Source organism: Camelus bactrianus, chromosome 25 (genome assembly GCF_048773025.1).
Source record: "Camelus bactrianus isolate YW-2024 breed Bactrian camel chromosome 25, ASM4877302v1, whole genome shotgun sequence".
NCBI lineage: Eukaryota > Metazoa > Chordata > Mammalia > Artiodactyla > Camelidae > Camelus > Camelus bactrianus.
This window is the reverse complement of record NC_133563.1, coordinates 29280740-29295557: the sequence shown is the minus strand read 5'-3', so window position 1 is coordinate 29295557 and position 14818 is coordinate 29280740. Positions and strand designations below refer to the sequence as shown.

Below are 14818 nucleotides of genomic sequence, written 5' to 3'. Positions count from 1 at the left end.
TACTCAACACCTTCCTCCAAAAAGCCAATCCACGTGGTCTTTGTGATAGAGTCTCCTTTGAATCCTGCCACAGACTCACCCAAGACTCACACTTGGATGCTAACTGTTGTCATTAGTTGGCAGTGTAGGAGCGAGAGTCGTCTGATTGAATGTTAATGTTTCCCGGCAGCGTCTGACTAAGGGCTGGACGTTAGGGAGGGTCTTAGTAAAGGCTTTTTAACTTAATCACATTAAATTTGATACCAACCCCTGTCAACTTCCAGTTTCTCCCATCAGCAGTAGTGAAGGCATATTTACCAGAAAATACTTTCTCCAGTTTGAGAAAATGTCATAAGCCAGAGAGCATTTTGGACTAATCCCAAGGAACAAAGTTCCTCACTGCCCGGATGGAGGCTGAGAAAGGGAGTTTTTTGGGGTTTTTTTTCCCTTGTACTTCTGGGCGTAACTCCCAGACTCCCCTAATTTCTGAAATTGAGCTTCTGGGAACACTAAGTGCACACGTGCCCCCCCCCCCGCCAGCCCCCAGCACGCATACTCACACACCCATTCCATGGAACTTCACCGTGCCCCGCCTGGTGAGCAAGAATCTGAAAGTGGGGTGGCCTGGAGACACGCACGGCAGAGCCTCCTCAGTGCGGTTTCTAATACAGGCTTTGTGCTACTGAAAAACACGGCGGGAGAGCCGTCCTTACAGGGGAGATGTTGGAGAGAGTCCTGGTGCATTGATTTGGAAATCATCGAATAGAATCCTAAATGCCGCGGCCTGAAAGCCTCTCTCCACTGTTCTCTCCTTCCCTTTTAAGGCTGGCAGAACTGTGAGCTGGGATAACACCAAGGTATTTTTAGAAGTGTACATTGATTTTTTTTGTCCTTGGAACCTACTATATTCTATTATAACCCAAAAACAACAAATGAAAAAAGCCAGCTGCGGCGAAATCTCATTGAAGGCAGCAGCGTGATGATGATATTAAAATAATAACATGTTAGGCAGTAGCTGAAGTAATAATACTTGGGTCTTCTGGCAGGAAGAATCTCCCTGGGATGCTTTGCTCTCTGAATAATGCCTTTTGACTGAATGTTCTGTAGCAAAGCTGTTGGGTAAATAAAAGCTTTAAGATGCGTTGCACTTACATTCTGGCAAAGCGTACGCCGTGCAAGAGAGGGGTAGTCAGTATCAGTAACTGACCTGGTAAAACAATCAGGAAAAGCCGAAAATGTGTGTATTTATTACAGACTTTTTTCATTATCCAGACATTCTGTCTTTATCAATAACACCATCGTCCATGAATTGAAGTGACTGGTCTTAAACCTCCGTTGCCCGGGACCTGGGCAATAACCAGGCGCTAGACTAAATAGATTTTATGACTTCACTTGTTCTAGGTAAAATATTGAGCTTGACGACCTCTTTCCTTTTTCCCAATAGGTTACATCCACCAGCAAAGCTCTCTCTGTGTCAGCCTAGAATTCCATAACATTTTATACTTGACTTCCCATTTATTGCTGTTTTTGTGTAAGGAGGCATTGCTTTCTTTCAGAGTTCCTGCCTGGGTCCGTAAGAGAGACTCCGCATCCTTCTCTTGGAAGTAGCACTGGTCCTTCTCTCCGTTCCTGCTGTCATTTTCCCCATGGGAGGAAGTTCACTTAGCGGGGTCATGAAATTAACAAGGCATTATTAATAATATGCACCATCTAGGCTCATTTATTTTGTGGAATAGCTTGTTTTTGAAACTCATGCACTCTTGGTTCCTCTACTCGCTAGTCTAGCCGTGAGGAGGCCAGTCGTTCCACAGGGATGTCTATTCCTTGGGAATTACATTAGGAATCTTAATTCTGATAACAACTCAAGTCATAGTTCTGCAACCCAGTTTTGTCTACAATAAGCAGGCAGATATATCGCCACGTACCTGACTTCTAGATCAGTCCTCAGTATAAGATCACAATGAACTATCACACTAGCTTGCAAACCACTGTTCATTCTCATTTTAAAGAAGAGGCTCAGAGAAGTTAAAGACCTTTCTCGAGGTCACACACAAAAAAGTCAGAGCGAAGACTTGAATCCAGGCATTGTGACCCCAGGGCAATGCTCATTCTATGGTTTCACCAAGCTATACTATGGAGCTCTCTGGAAAGTGTGGGGAAAGGGAAGAGGATGGTAAGAGGAAAAGGGATCCATTGGTACCAGTGAGAGTAAACCAGAAGTGCCAACCAAAAGAAGCAAAAGCTAATAAAAACAAAGGGAAGGGAGGTCCTGATTGGAAAAAAATAGGAGGATGGAGTCAAGGGTCTTTGATTATCCTGGAGGATGGCCAGGATATCAAGAGAGGGAAAGAGATGGGGAAACTGAATCGGCTCTGGTCGAGCTCTTGTCAGCAGACTCCTGGGAAAGTGTAGTTTACCGTTTCCTTAGGAGCTTCTGCTTTAAGATCAGGGTTGGTCTTTCCTTGTTGAAAGCTATTCTCTTAGTCCTAGTTAAGTTTCTGTGCCTATCACAGAAGAGCACATAGTAAGTCCTCCATATAGTGTTACGTGAATTGATTAATTCAGATGTGTATAATGCACCTAGAAAATGATAAATGCTCCAGCACATAGTAAGGGTCCATAAAAATTGTTTGTTATTGCTATTGTTCACAATTTGGGATACACTGCCAAAATGCACTGCCCAACACAAAAATCGGATTGTTAGACAGTAGCAGCCACTGCTGTTATGATTAGATCTTTCCTGGTTATTTTTTCTTTCCTTGCCATCCTGACATAGCTCCCCAGAACGCACAAATCTGTAGGCTCCAAGGCTTTCAGAACTTGCTGGAACCATCAAATCCAAACCTCTTGTTTTATTGAAAATGGGGAAGTTGAGGAGTAGAGTTATACACCTTGTCTAGATCACATAGCTAGTTAAATTATTATTTGAGGATAGAAAACAGGTGTGGCTCCCAATCCAGTGATCATTCTTACCTCATCTTATTCCCAAAGGTTCCCCAAAAGAGCTTTTATTGCCTAAAAGGTTAGACCTCCAAATGAAGCAGTGCCTTCTTGATCAACACTGAACAAGGATGCAGTGTTTGTAGTGATTCAACAGCTATTCAGCAACTCAATTCCTTGAACTCTTTAATTTCATTAATCCAGACTGAACCATGTCCAGGACTAAGACACCAGGTGTAAAACCTCTTTCACTTACTGCTCATAACCATCCATGAGTAAAAATGAGAATGCATGTATTCCCAGAGCAGAGACAGGAAATTACACTCCACTTTGGTTATGAGATTACATCTTTTGTATTAATAAAATTGCCTACAGTGCTGTGTTTTTTTTTTTTTTTTTTTTTTGCTACAGTCTTACAGCCTTCACCTCCTACTCCCCTTCCTTTACCTGCCACACTCTGGAGAAAGCATGCAATAAAAACTCCTAATTATTTTCCATATATTTTTATTATTTTAGAAATTCCTATAATAAAAAGATAGTACTGTGGGAGAAGTGGTTGCCATGGAAACTGACCAAGGATAAACAGTCTCTTGCAACAGGGTGCGAGGCAAGGAGACAGGGGCAGACCACAGCCCTCGGGAATGGAAAGATAGCGGCAGGTCGTGCTGCTCTCCCAGCTCTATCTGCCCAGCTCTTTGGACCTTAGAGAAACATCGTACATGTGTATGTTTTAAGTGACCCTGGAGATATGAGGGAAGGGTGTTATGGCATATCTTCAGGTATGTCTGACACAAAGACAAGCAGCTCACTGGGTCTGTAGACACTAGAGAGTTTCAAATACATTTTTCATTGACCTTCTGAAGAGGTTCCCTGGGCTGGAGCAAAGCAACCAGGTTGTTAGCTCAAGCATGCTACTAACTACCAGCCTAGCCTCGGACAATGGGAAGTTAGCAGGTAACACTCACGAGCTCTGTTTTTTTGTGAGTTACCATAGTAGTTAATAATAAATTTACAGTCAACCCTCCTTGGTTCAAATTCTAGTTCTTACCTCTTAGTAGATAATCTTAGGCAAGTTGTTCAGCACCTCTGATCTTCCGTGTCCTCATCTGCAAAATAATGATGATGATAATGATGATGATGATAAACTTTTCCAAACACATTTTTATAAAATTTTAAAATGTATACCATTTAATACAGCGTCTAGCATGTTTGTACAGGCTCATTAAATGTTAGCCATTGTAGTTGCTTAGAAATTAAGTGAATTTTGGCAAGAGATACGATATTACATGCCTTGTAAAACTATTATTTTTAGATAAATCTTTGTAGTAGCAGAATGTTCATGTATGCTTAAAACTCATGGCCACCTTGCAGAATAGGTATTAACTATATATGTATATATAGTTTTACATATATTTGGTTATGTATAATGTAATATGTAACACTAACACTCTATATACATTATGTAACACTCACTATATATGTGTGTATATATTTATACATTATGTATATTACATATTACACATACCAAGTCTCAGAAGCATTATAAATGCTTCACTGTGGAAGAGCTCTTCGTGAAAGTAAGTTGTATAACCATAAGGCATCACCATTATTATTTGTTTGTGAGTATCCTCTGTCCAGGTACTCAGATACCAAACAAAAAAAAGTACCAAGTCAACCTGCAGAAAGTCTAATGGGGACCTTGCCACTACATGTATGATCTGCGCTACGATGTGGAAAATTAAGTGGGAAACACAGTGAGTTCTGCTCTGCCCTCCCCAAGGAATTTACTCTCTGCCTCAGATTTCCTCCATCAGAGACGAGGAAATGGTCAGGTATGAGGCTCCTGGCACAGACTCATGATATCCAATACCGTTTCTGTAGTGTTCCTCCTTACTTCTCCTATGTTGATTCAGCCACTTTCCTATATGTATTTATGCTCTAAGAACGTTGTCTTCCCCAAAATCTGCTTTTGTTTTCCCATGACGGCCATGCTGCCCCTACAGCATCGTGTCCCTCCCTCTCCTTCCTGCCACCCGCATTCCCCTTATCTTCCTGGATAGACTTTGGTGACCTTTTACAACACAGCTTAAACACCCTCTCCAGGCATGGCCTCATGATAGATTAAACATCTTTCGTGCTGCTGACTCTGTATCAGGCAGACACACATCTTTTTTTTTTTTTTCCTTTTTTTTTTGCATTTTATTACTGATGTGTGTAGCGTTGCATGACCTTCGACATTACTAACCTCCCAGAGGGCTGGAGCAGCAGCCATGCTATCCATGTATTCCCAGAGTAAAGCACATCACTGTTTATCTATTGAGTTGAATAGACTCTATCCAGGTGAAGATTCTTTTAGGGTTTAAACCTTCTTATAAAAATTCCCTAAACCTAGAGGAAACTATATCCGAACTCAGGCTTACTTTAGGAAGCTTAGAACCAAATGATCTGGATCTTTTACTGACTAGCTCTATGATTCTGAGCCAGTCATTTTGCAACACAAGCATTTATTAATTATTTTCTATGTTTTTCTCTTCCTTTCTCTTTCTCCCCCAACCCCTCTCTGTCTTTCTCTTTCTTTCAACATCATCCTCTGTGTTAGGGTCCATACCAGATGCTGGAGATACACAAACGAACAGACAACTCCTACCCTCAACATTTAGGTGTAACTAGTGTGGTTGGAAAAGTGTGGTGTTTAATAGGGACAAAAAAGGAAGTAGAAGCTTGTTGTATCAAGGTGGGGGGTGGGTGGCGAAGTGAGTCCATGCTCACATAAAATGTGAACAGCAGTAACGTCTGTATGAGCTACATGGATTTTAATTCCTGTACTGCTTTGAGTGTTAACTATAAGAGGAAGGCAGAATGTATCTGTATGAGGACTGGAGAGCCCCAGTGGGAAAACAGCGGCTTCTAGGCATAATAAAATAGATTATAATCAGCTGCAACCACGAGAATCCTGTTAGCAGCCACTCCTTTTCCAGACTACTTTCTGAGCCGGTGAGTATGTGTGGCCAGGCTTTGGGAGTCCATAGAACAGGTAAATTTGATGAAATGGCCAAGAAAAAGGCTGTCAGCTACTCAGTGGCTGCAAAGGGAGGGCAATATAATGGCAAAGGAGGGACTACACCAATTAAAGTCTAGGCAGTTGCGTTGTGAGGTCGCACGGCTGCCTGCTTCTCCATCTGACGTTGAGGTCTGAGCTGCCTTTGCACCATATTTGTGCCGTGGTGTGTGGCGGGGGCGGGGGGGGGTGGTTGCTGTAGAGAATAGCTCAGGGGCGGAGTGATACATGCAGGAGACAGGCCTGATGGTGGGAGACTGCATAATAATACATCTCACAACCTGGCCTGGATTCACAGCCACAAACATCTGATGCCTACTCTGAGCCAGCTCCGGATAGGTCCTCTCCCAGACCTCTCTCTTCACATTCATTGCAGACGCAGGACATTTGCAAATGAAGATAACTGCAAGTCAGTGGAGATTAAGTTGTATACCCAAGGTGACACACCATTAAGAAGCGAAATTAAGACTGATCTTTTGTTTGTTTCCAAGACTGGTACTTTATATCTCCCATCCACAGATAAATGTGTCAATTTGTACCATTTGGATTGCTTTGGGGAAGCTCATAGTTTAAATCTGTGACTTCTCATTAATATAATAAAGGCAGACCATCTTTTGTGCACTTGCATACATGTTTAAAATTCTGGGATGCATCCATAAATTGCTCTGGAGAGACTGATGAAGTCATCCCTAAAATGCAAGAAGAGCTTCTGGGGGTCCAGAGCAAAACTCCTTCTTTATTAGATTTACTTATGTAAATTTAAATGGTCACATGTGGCTGTTAATGTCTTTATGTGAGATGATTTTAATTAATGATATCATCTTGACATGTTTCATGGTAGAGGGCAGGAAAGCTGGCAGAGGCAGGGAGATGGAGAGGGAAGGAGGACGGGAGAGACAATGGAATAATACAATTCTAGAATGCAGAACTGGGAGCAACCTCAGAGCTCATCTAATTTAACCCCTTCCACATGCTAATGAGGGAGTTGAGGCTTATAGAGAAGTGGACTCTCTTAGTTAAGACTCCACAAAATAGCAAAGTGCCAAGAGGAAGCTCTTATGCTTCAATCACACCCAGATTTCCATCTCTCTAAGGTTACAACATATACTTGAAACTAAAACATTCACACCTGTCTCTCTGCCTGACATGTTAGCACACACCAAGTTCTCCATTTCCTGACCACCAAAAACACTTGTTTTTAGCTTGCGTTGGAACAACGTCTTATTCATAGAATAACCAAAGCATCTGTGTTGAAGAGGACCGAAGAGTTCATCTGAAACAGCTTCCTACCCAGTGTAGGAGCTGCCTGGACGTGCTGAGCGATAACCTTCTGACTCAGCACCTTGAGTGAAAGGGTAACAATGAGGAGGCAGGCCAAACTAGGCCAAGTCAGGGTTAGCGGGGAAAAGAATTATTCTTTCTCTGAGGTGAAAGCTGCTGTGTGTTCTGCCGCCAGCATTGGAGGTATCAGGCTTCAGTCCTGGGCTGGTCTTGTGTCAACTGGCTATGATTACGCGTTGCTGGGTTGGATGGGACTCCAGGATGTGATCAACAGCAATGTGAAGGCAGTACGACAGGAAGCAGCATAAATTCTGTCATTCATTAACTATGTGACCTCAGGCAAGATACATTCTCTGGGTCTCCCGTTCCTTATCTCACAGAATGACTGCGAGATGAAGTGATGCAAACTATGTAAACCTTCTAGTCCCCTGTCCAGCATATGGGTTTATCTGGAGACCCTGCAAGACAGACCCTCCAGAAACAGGATGGGTTACAAAGTTCAGAAATAAAAGGGCCATATTTGAATCTGGGCAAAATGTTCTAGCTCAGAACTAGAGGAAGAGCTAAAACTAAGGGAAGTCTCACCTTAAATGGCGTCAAAGGTTCTGTTTTCTCTAGTGCAGCGAGTCCCCATTTGGGACCCCACCAAGGATAAACTTTGCCACATTTTATTCAGTCAGTGGAATTTGCCGATTCCACTGTTATAAAGCCATCCAGTCTGGCAGACTGGACGCAACCGAAACTGGATGTTTCAATGCAGTTGGAAAACAAAATTTCTCAAAACATGGGGATTCTTAGGGAGAGAAATAATGAAATGAGGTCCTCTAGTCAAGTTTATTCCTATCATTAACATGTTCAGTCCATTGGTTTGGGGACTTACTCTCTTCACCGTTATGTCCCTAGTGCTAGGGGATGAAAACAATGCCTGGCACATAGTAGGCACTCAGATTTGTGAAAAAAAGGAATGAATTAGTTAATTAACAAGTCAACCTTCAGTAGAGATGACATTGAGGATGTATACGGAAATTCAAAGGTCCTAGAAGCAAAAACATCCTTGAAAAAGAAAATGATTAAAAGATTTAAACTTTTGATTTAAAGATTTATTTTAAAGCTGCAGTAGTTAAGAGAGTGTGGTGCTGGTGTGAGGTTAAGTAATAGATCAAGGGAATACAACAGAAAGTCATGAAGTAGAAAAACATTGATGAGTTCATTAATTTCTAAAAAAAAATATAAATACAATTTAATGAGGAAAGGAATGTCATTACAAAATACAGTGCTAGGACAACTCTACCCATTACATAAAAGAATTCAACATGGATCATTTTCTAAGTACAAAGCTACAACCATAAAACTTCTGGAAAGAAACAATACAATATTGAAGCCAAAGTGGCACAGGTAAAGATCTCAGAATTCTAGAACAGGCAAGAATCTGCTGAAACGTATGTCAGTTATTTCTTGAGTCTGAGATTGAGGTCTGACTGCAAATGGGAATGATGGAACATTCTAGAATAACAGATGTGTTCTACATCTTCATTGGCATGGTAGTTGCATGGATGAATACATATTTGTCAAAACTCATCTAACTACAAACGTAAGTCTGGTGCATTTTCTTTAAGTAAACTATAACACACATGAGTGAATATGCATCGAAGTAATCCCTTAAATTTGAAGGCTGAAGGTGGAAGCTCTGATTCTGATATTCAATTTCTCTGTGTCATTTGGCAAATTATTTCACTTTTCTAAGCCTTAGTTTTGCATCTGCGTAAAAGAACACTCATGACACTAAACTTAAAGGACCATTTGAGAAATAAATACAATAATCTATCATCTAATATAATCACAGGTACCTAATGGTCTCTCAAAAAGTATTAACCATTGTCAATGTCTCTTTTTCCATTATCTTCAGAGAAATTCACTCTGAGATTAACAAAGGAGAGTCAGAAGGAGGAACAATAAAATTTATGGGAAAACACTTATCTTGGAATCATAAAGCTTATGTTCTAGCCTATTTCTATAAAAATATATTATGGTGTAGCAGAAAGCAACATGGCCCACTAAGAAAAACAGATACTTTGGAGTCACTGAGATCTGAGTTTGAATCTTGCCTCCACAGTGTATAAACTATATACAACAGCTTATAAGCTATACTCTGTGACCTTGAGCAAGTAACTTAATATCTTTGAGCCTTAATTTAATCTCTAAAGTACAAATAAACATAACTATCTTATATCGTTGTCTGATTAAAAGTGTCAGGTAGCACATAAAAGGGGCTTGGCACTTAGCAAGCCATCAGTAAATACTCTTCCATCTCCTTCCGCTGGTGCGCTCATTTTAGTATCATGGGCTATAGTTGCCTTAGCAAATCAGGGGAACTGATCTCTGAGGCAACTTTAACATTTTCAGTTTCATCTGATTTTAAACAAGTTTAAACTTGCAATAAAAAATCATAGGTCTACTAATCTATATCTTTATCTAAATGAACCAAAAGTTCCTACAGAAATTAAAACTAACCAAAATAGCAAAAGTATAGACTTGTTCAGATTAAAAAGATCTCTTGGCCCAAGCTCATCATTGCCTGGGTCGCTGTGTTTCCTGTTACTAAGGCTACAAGAGTTTGTTTACACAAGGAGCACATCTTTAACTGTTTAAAAAAATCAGATGTAGGGACAGATTGTACTCCACCAAGAAAGAGAAAAAAAAAAACCCCACAAATCCATCTGGGGAGGCTGGATATGACAGACCCTTTAATTTCAAGAGTAACAGGGTCAAGGAGTTCAGTGAAGAGATGACTTAATTTTATATTTGGTTGGAAGATGAACTCTCCACTTTCCTTCATCAGCAGCTAAGGAGCACAATGCAGCAATGTGGGTTTATAAGAGATATTGGCAAAAGATACCCAGTCGTTTTGTGCCGTTGAGTATTTTGCAGACTTAAAAAGTCCGAGGAATATGGAAAGAAAAAAGTACCTAGTCGTTACCTATTAGAAGCCCCCAGATTTATGCACAGAAATTGGCAGCCCAGCGAGGGAGTGCGGCTTGCCCACGTTAATGGACATTAGAGCTGGAATGAGATCCAGGGTCTAAGGCCCCTTCCACTATACCTTTCATACTGAGAGTAGCCACTTAGAAATGATAAACCACAAACATACTGGAAATCACATTTCCTACCCTGTAGATATAGATCCCATTTGTCCAATGGATTGGGTGGTAAATTTTCTCAACAAGGCCACTGGGCTCGGTCGCTGTGGGAGCCAACTTAACACTGCCCCCCCCCCCGGTAGCTTACATCTGTTTCCGGTTTATTTCACTTTCCACTTGATTACTGTGGCTTAGAAGCACCTAGGTACATCACCACCACGTATCACGGTCGGAAGGTTGAAAACCAAACATAAAGAGAAAACCTTAAAAACAGAGAGAAATGAAACATAACATACAGGGAACTATGATTTGAATTAACACAGACTGCTCATCAGAAACCACAGAGACAAGAAAACGGTGAAATAAAAAGAATGTCACACGAAGGAAAATGGTAGGAACGTGTCCCCAGCAAACCTGCACCACCAGAAAAACCAAGGGGTGTTCTCTAGGCTGAAAGAAAATAATACCAGGTGGAAATCTGGATCTTCATGAACTCAGGTAAGTTAAAGGTGGAAGAGGGTGGACTGCCTTATACAGTATCTCTAATAGCTGAGACATACATGGACAATGGTCATTAGTTTTTTAAAAAACTGGAATTGATTGCTCACTATTTATTACCATCAAAGCACAGAAGGAAAATGACTAAGGCTAAGAGCAGATGGCTGCAGTGTTAGTTTCCTAAATCTTTCATAAAAAGCAGTACAAACTGGATGGCCAAAGACAAGAAAAATGTATTCCTTCAGAGCTGTGGGGGCCAGAAGTCTAAAATCACGGTTTGGACAGGTCACACTACCTCCACAGACCCTAGGGGAGAATCCTTCCTTGCCTCTTTCTTCTTGGTTGCTCCTTTTGTTCCTTGACTTCTGGCAGCAGAACTCCAATCTCTGGTCCATCTTTATATGGTTTTCTTCCCTGTGTTTCTGTGTGCCTTTCCTGTTCATATAAGGACACCTGACACCAGACGTAGGGCTCACCCTAAATCCAGTATAATTTCTCTTCGAGATCCTTACTTTAATTTTATCAGCAAAGACCTTCATTCCAAATAAACTCACACTGGGAGGTTCTAGGTGGACTCACTATGACACTAAATTAGAGTGCGGGGAGAGTCCAGCAGGTGTCTGTGGCGTTACCTACAGAAGCCTTTTCTGCAGCCCAAGGACAGATTTGCCTGAGAATCAGGATCTCACTGTGAAAATAGAATTACAAAGAAGGCTGATTTTAAAGCTGCAGTTAAGTATTCTGCACTAAATTCCGTGCTCTAATATGAAAAGAATGGGTCTCTGAGGCCTGGCATGGGGGCATCTGGATAGATATGCTTGAGAACCTTGAAACCCCAGACTCTCCCGAGCGCTCTGGATGGCACAAACGTCTCCCTCCCCAGTGCCAGAGAATAGCAGCTTCCTCTTGCCTGCACGTGATGCAAAGACTTCACTTAGAGGCCCATGAGTCTGAAGGTGGTCCTTGTCTTCCTAAAATCTACCTCCATCTTCCCTCACTGCTTCCAGTAGACCAACAATTAGGGTTAAGTTTTAGCCTGCCTACTTGGAGGAATTACTGGTTTTGAATCAGGAGGAAAAGGATCATTCATCAGTGGAGGATCAGGCTGCAGGTATCGGCAGCAACCAGGGAACCATGTCTGGGAAGGCATTTTGAGACTGTTGGAACAAGGCATGTGGAGTAGAGGGCTGGTTAAGGGATGTTTTCCCATGATTCGGGTTTTCTTTCTGACAAGGGTACTTGAGATTATTTTTCCAGTACTGTACTGTCTTGGTCACTGCAACTACATAGTAATTCTTAAAATCAGGTAGTGCCCATGGACACAGAGTACAGCCCCTTAGCATAATCTTCAGATTGAGGAAATCTCTGAGAATATTTATTGCCGGACTTAAAGGTGCGAAGAGTGTCACAAGATGAGGGAGCAGCATGAGCAAAGGTAGAGAAATAAAAACAAAAAACAATGAATAATACATAGACAGATAGATAGATAGGTAATAAATGGTGAGAAAGAAAACCTATTTGGGCAACAAGATGTATAATTTGTGAAATTAGACTGCTTCTTTTAGGTTTGGGGAGGAATATATAGACTCATCAGGAGAAGCAGAGTCACACTTACCCTCTTCCCTGGGTGCCCCGTCCTTCAACACTGCTCTCTGGCACCATGCATCACCTGGAGGGCTTACTGAGGACCAACCCACCAGGAGAAGCCCGAGCTTTGGCCTCGATCCCCCACCCCTGCTGACTCGCCCTGCTGTGCAGCACTAGATGGAGCTCTATGGAAGCGCTTTCAGGGGTGGAGAGAGGCCTGGAAAGGAGGAGTTAATGAGTCTGTAGGGTTGGAATTTCTCAACTGGAACTAAGCATTGCTCCCTGGGACACAGCCCTACAGATGGCACCCACTGATGGATGGCCTATTTCTAGATCATTGACACCTTCAGTTTATACATAGAAACACCTAGACAGCTGGACCCACAGGAGTCTTGCTCAGGGCATGAGGTGGCAGAGGGAGCACGGGCTCTGAAGTTTACCCAAAAGACCTGAGGTGAAATTCCACTTCTTCTATACAAATTTGGCCAAGGTCTTTTACCCATTGAGACTCGGTTTTCTCATCTCTAAAGTGGTGAAGACAATGTCTCTTGCACTAGGTTGTGCTAAAGACCAAATGAGGTAGAGAATGCAAATCCAAAATGCTGGGCATACAAGAAATAATTAATACATTCAGCTCTGTGCAAGCCTGGATGGTGGTGGGAGAGAGGCACGGACGTGCTAATTCGCAAGGCTAGAAAATGCTCCTGTACTCATCCGACACCTCCACTGCTTGTTTAATCCACCAGGGAAGAGTTAGCCGTGAGGGAACAGTAGAGTGAAGGGCATCAGAAAGGATGGTATCGTATCAACTGAAGTTTAAAATCCTCCAAGCACCATTTTTTCATATAATGTCATCTCTCAGTCTTACAACAACTCGGGAAGACTATTAATAGTAACACTAACATTACAGCTGACACTTAAACAGCATCGAGAGCCAAGCAATTTTCTAAATATTTCACATGCACAGAGTCGTTTAAGCTTCACAACTGCCCTGTAAGATTGGTTCTATTATCATTCTGGTTTTGTGTGTAAGATTACAAGGCCATGCATAGGATAAGTAATTTCACACCTTCACACAGGTATTCACTGGCACCCTGACCTGGGACTTCAGCCTCCAGATCTGTGAGAAATAATTTCTGTTGTCTAAGACCCCAGTCTATAATTTGTTGTATTGCCCCAAGTGACCAAGACACAAAGACAAGTGCAAAACTGAAGCAATTTCCATATGAAAAATACACATATTTCCTCTGCATATTCAGAGACATAGGACATTCATTTGAAGCCCTATGGCTCATTTATTTATTTTTTAAAATCTTACAGTGAAGGCTCCCTCTAACACTGATTAGGAATTTTACACCCTGATCTGCGTCTGAAAAAAGTTTGTATTTTACCCCCTTTGTTTTAGAAAGAACAAATTTTTCAGAGCAAGGTTCAGTAACTTGCCTCCCATAAATTTTAAACCACTTACGAACCACAGCTGAGAAAGAGGAACAAGCCTCAAGATCGCACAGGGGGCGTATTATGTGTGCTCCGGAGAAGGGAGCTAATTTAGAGGCCGCTTCAGGCCGCTGGACAGAGAGAGGGCAGACCCTGCCCAGTAAACTGAAGGGCAGCACTTGAGCCTTCATCACAAGTTAGTTCTTATTTTCTCAGCATGATCTACGCTATTCCAGAAAAGTTTGCAGTTCAGGGAAGGAGAATTCATGCTCACTTCTTCATACACACACACACACACACTTTTTTGTTCATTGTAAAGTTCCTAAAGTTAAGAAAAATAGGCTGAGTGTGTGTGACAGAATGGTCTCTGCCAGCAAAGAATTTAAAGCCCAGCCAAGTAGCTAGATAATAGCGATGCCTTGTGTTTGCACAGTGCTGTGTGCAGAGCGCTTTTCTCCTAACTCTGTAAGACTTCATGGTACTCTCGATGCCACTCTCAGGCGGAGCAGAAGGGCAAGCAGAGGGGTGGTGTTGGGACCTTGCCAGGGTCCTGTGTTTTAGAAGATGACTGATGTCTGTGGGTGGTTACAGTAGCAATGTCTGGGCACTGAAATTCCAGGCAACACCTCAGTATTCAGGAGTTAGGTGACTGACCTCAAAGAAGACCTGGGGAGCCCCTGGGACGGAAATACTAACCACAGTGTTAGGAACAGCTGACATTTACTCATTGTGTGCTACATGGTAAGAGGTATGCCCATACCTATTTAATCCTGCTGAAAACTTAAATAAGTGTTACTATTATTATTATTCCAATTTTGCCCAGTAGGTTAAGTAATTAGTTCAAGATCACATTGTGCCCAGTGGCTGGGATATGAATCCAAAGCCCCTGCTCTTAAGCAAC

At 41.9% G+C, this 14818-nt stretch overlaps 2 long non-coding RNA genes across 5 annotated transcripts in view; one reads left to right on the top strand and one right to left on the bottom strand.

Moving 5' to 3' along the window:
- The window catches only part of LOC123613543 (uncharacterized), a 102052-nt gene extending 101278 nt beyond the window's left edge, over positions 1-774 (bottom strand). For 2 of the 3 annotated variants that reach the window (XR_006720905.2, XR_006720904.2), the window contains exon 1: positions 540-774. This is a non-coding gene — a long non-coding RNA (uncharacterized LOC123613543). The remainder of the gene's footprint in view (positions 1-539) is intronic. The other variant, XR_006720906.2, reaches the window with a different exon arrangement.
- Positions 1-14818, top strand: part of LOC141575039 (uncharacterized) — a 553420-nt gene that overhangs the window by 446502 nt on the left and 92100 nt on the right. The gene's annotated exons all lie outside the window — the stretch shown is intronic.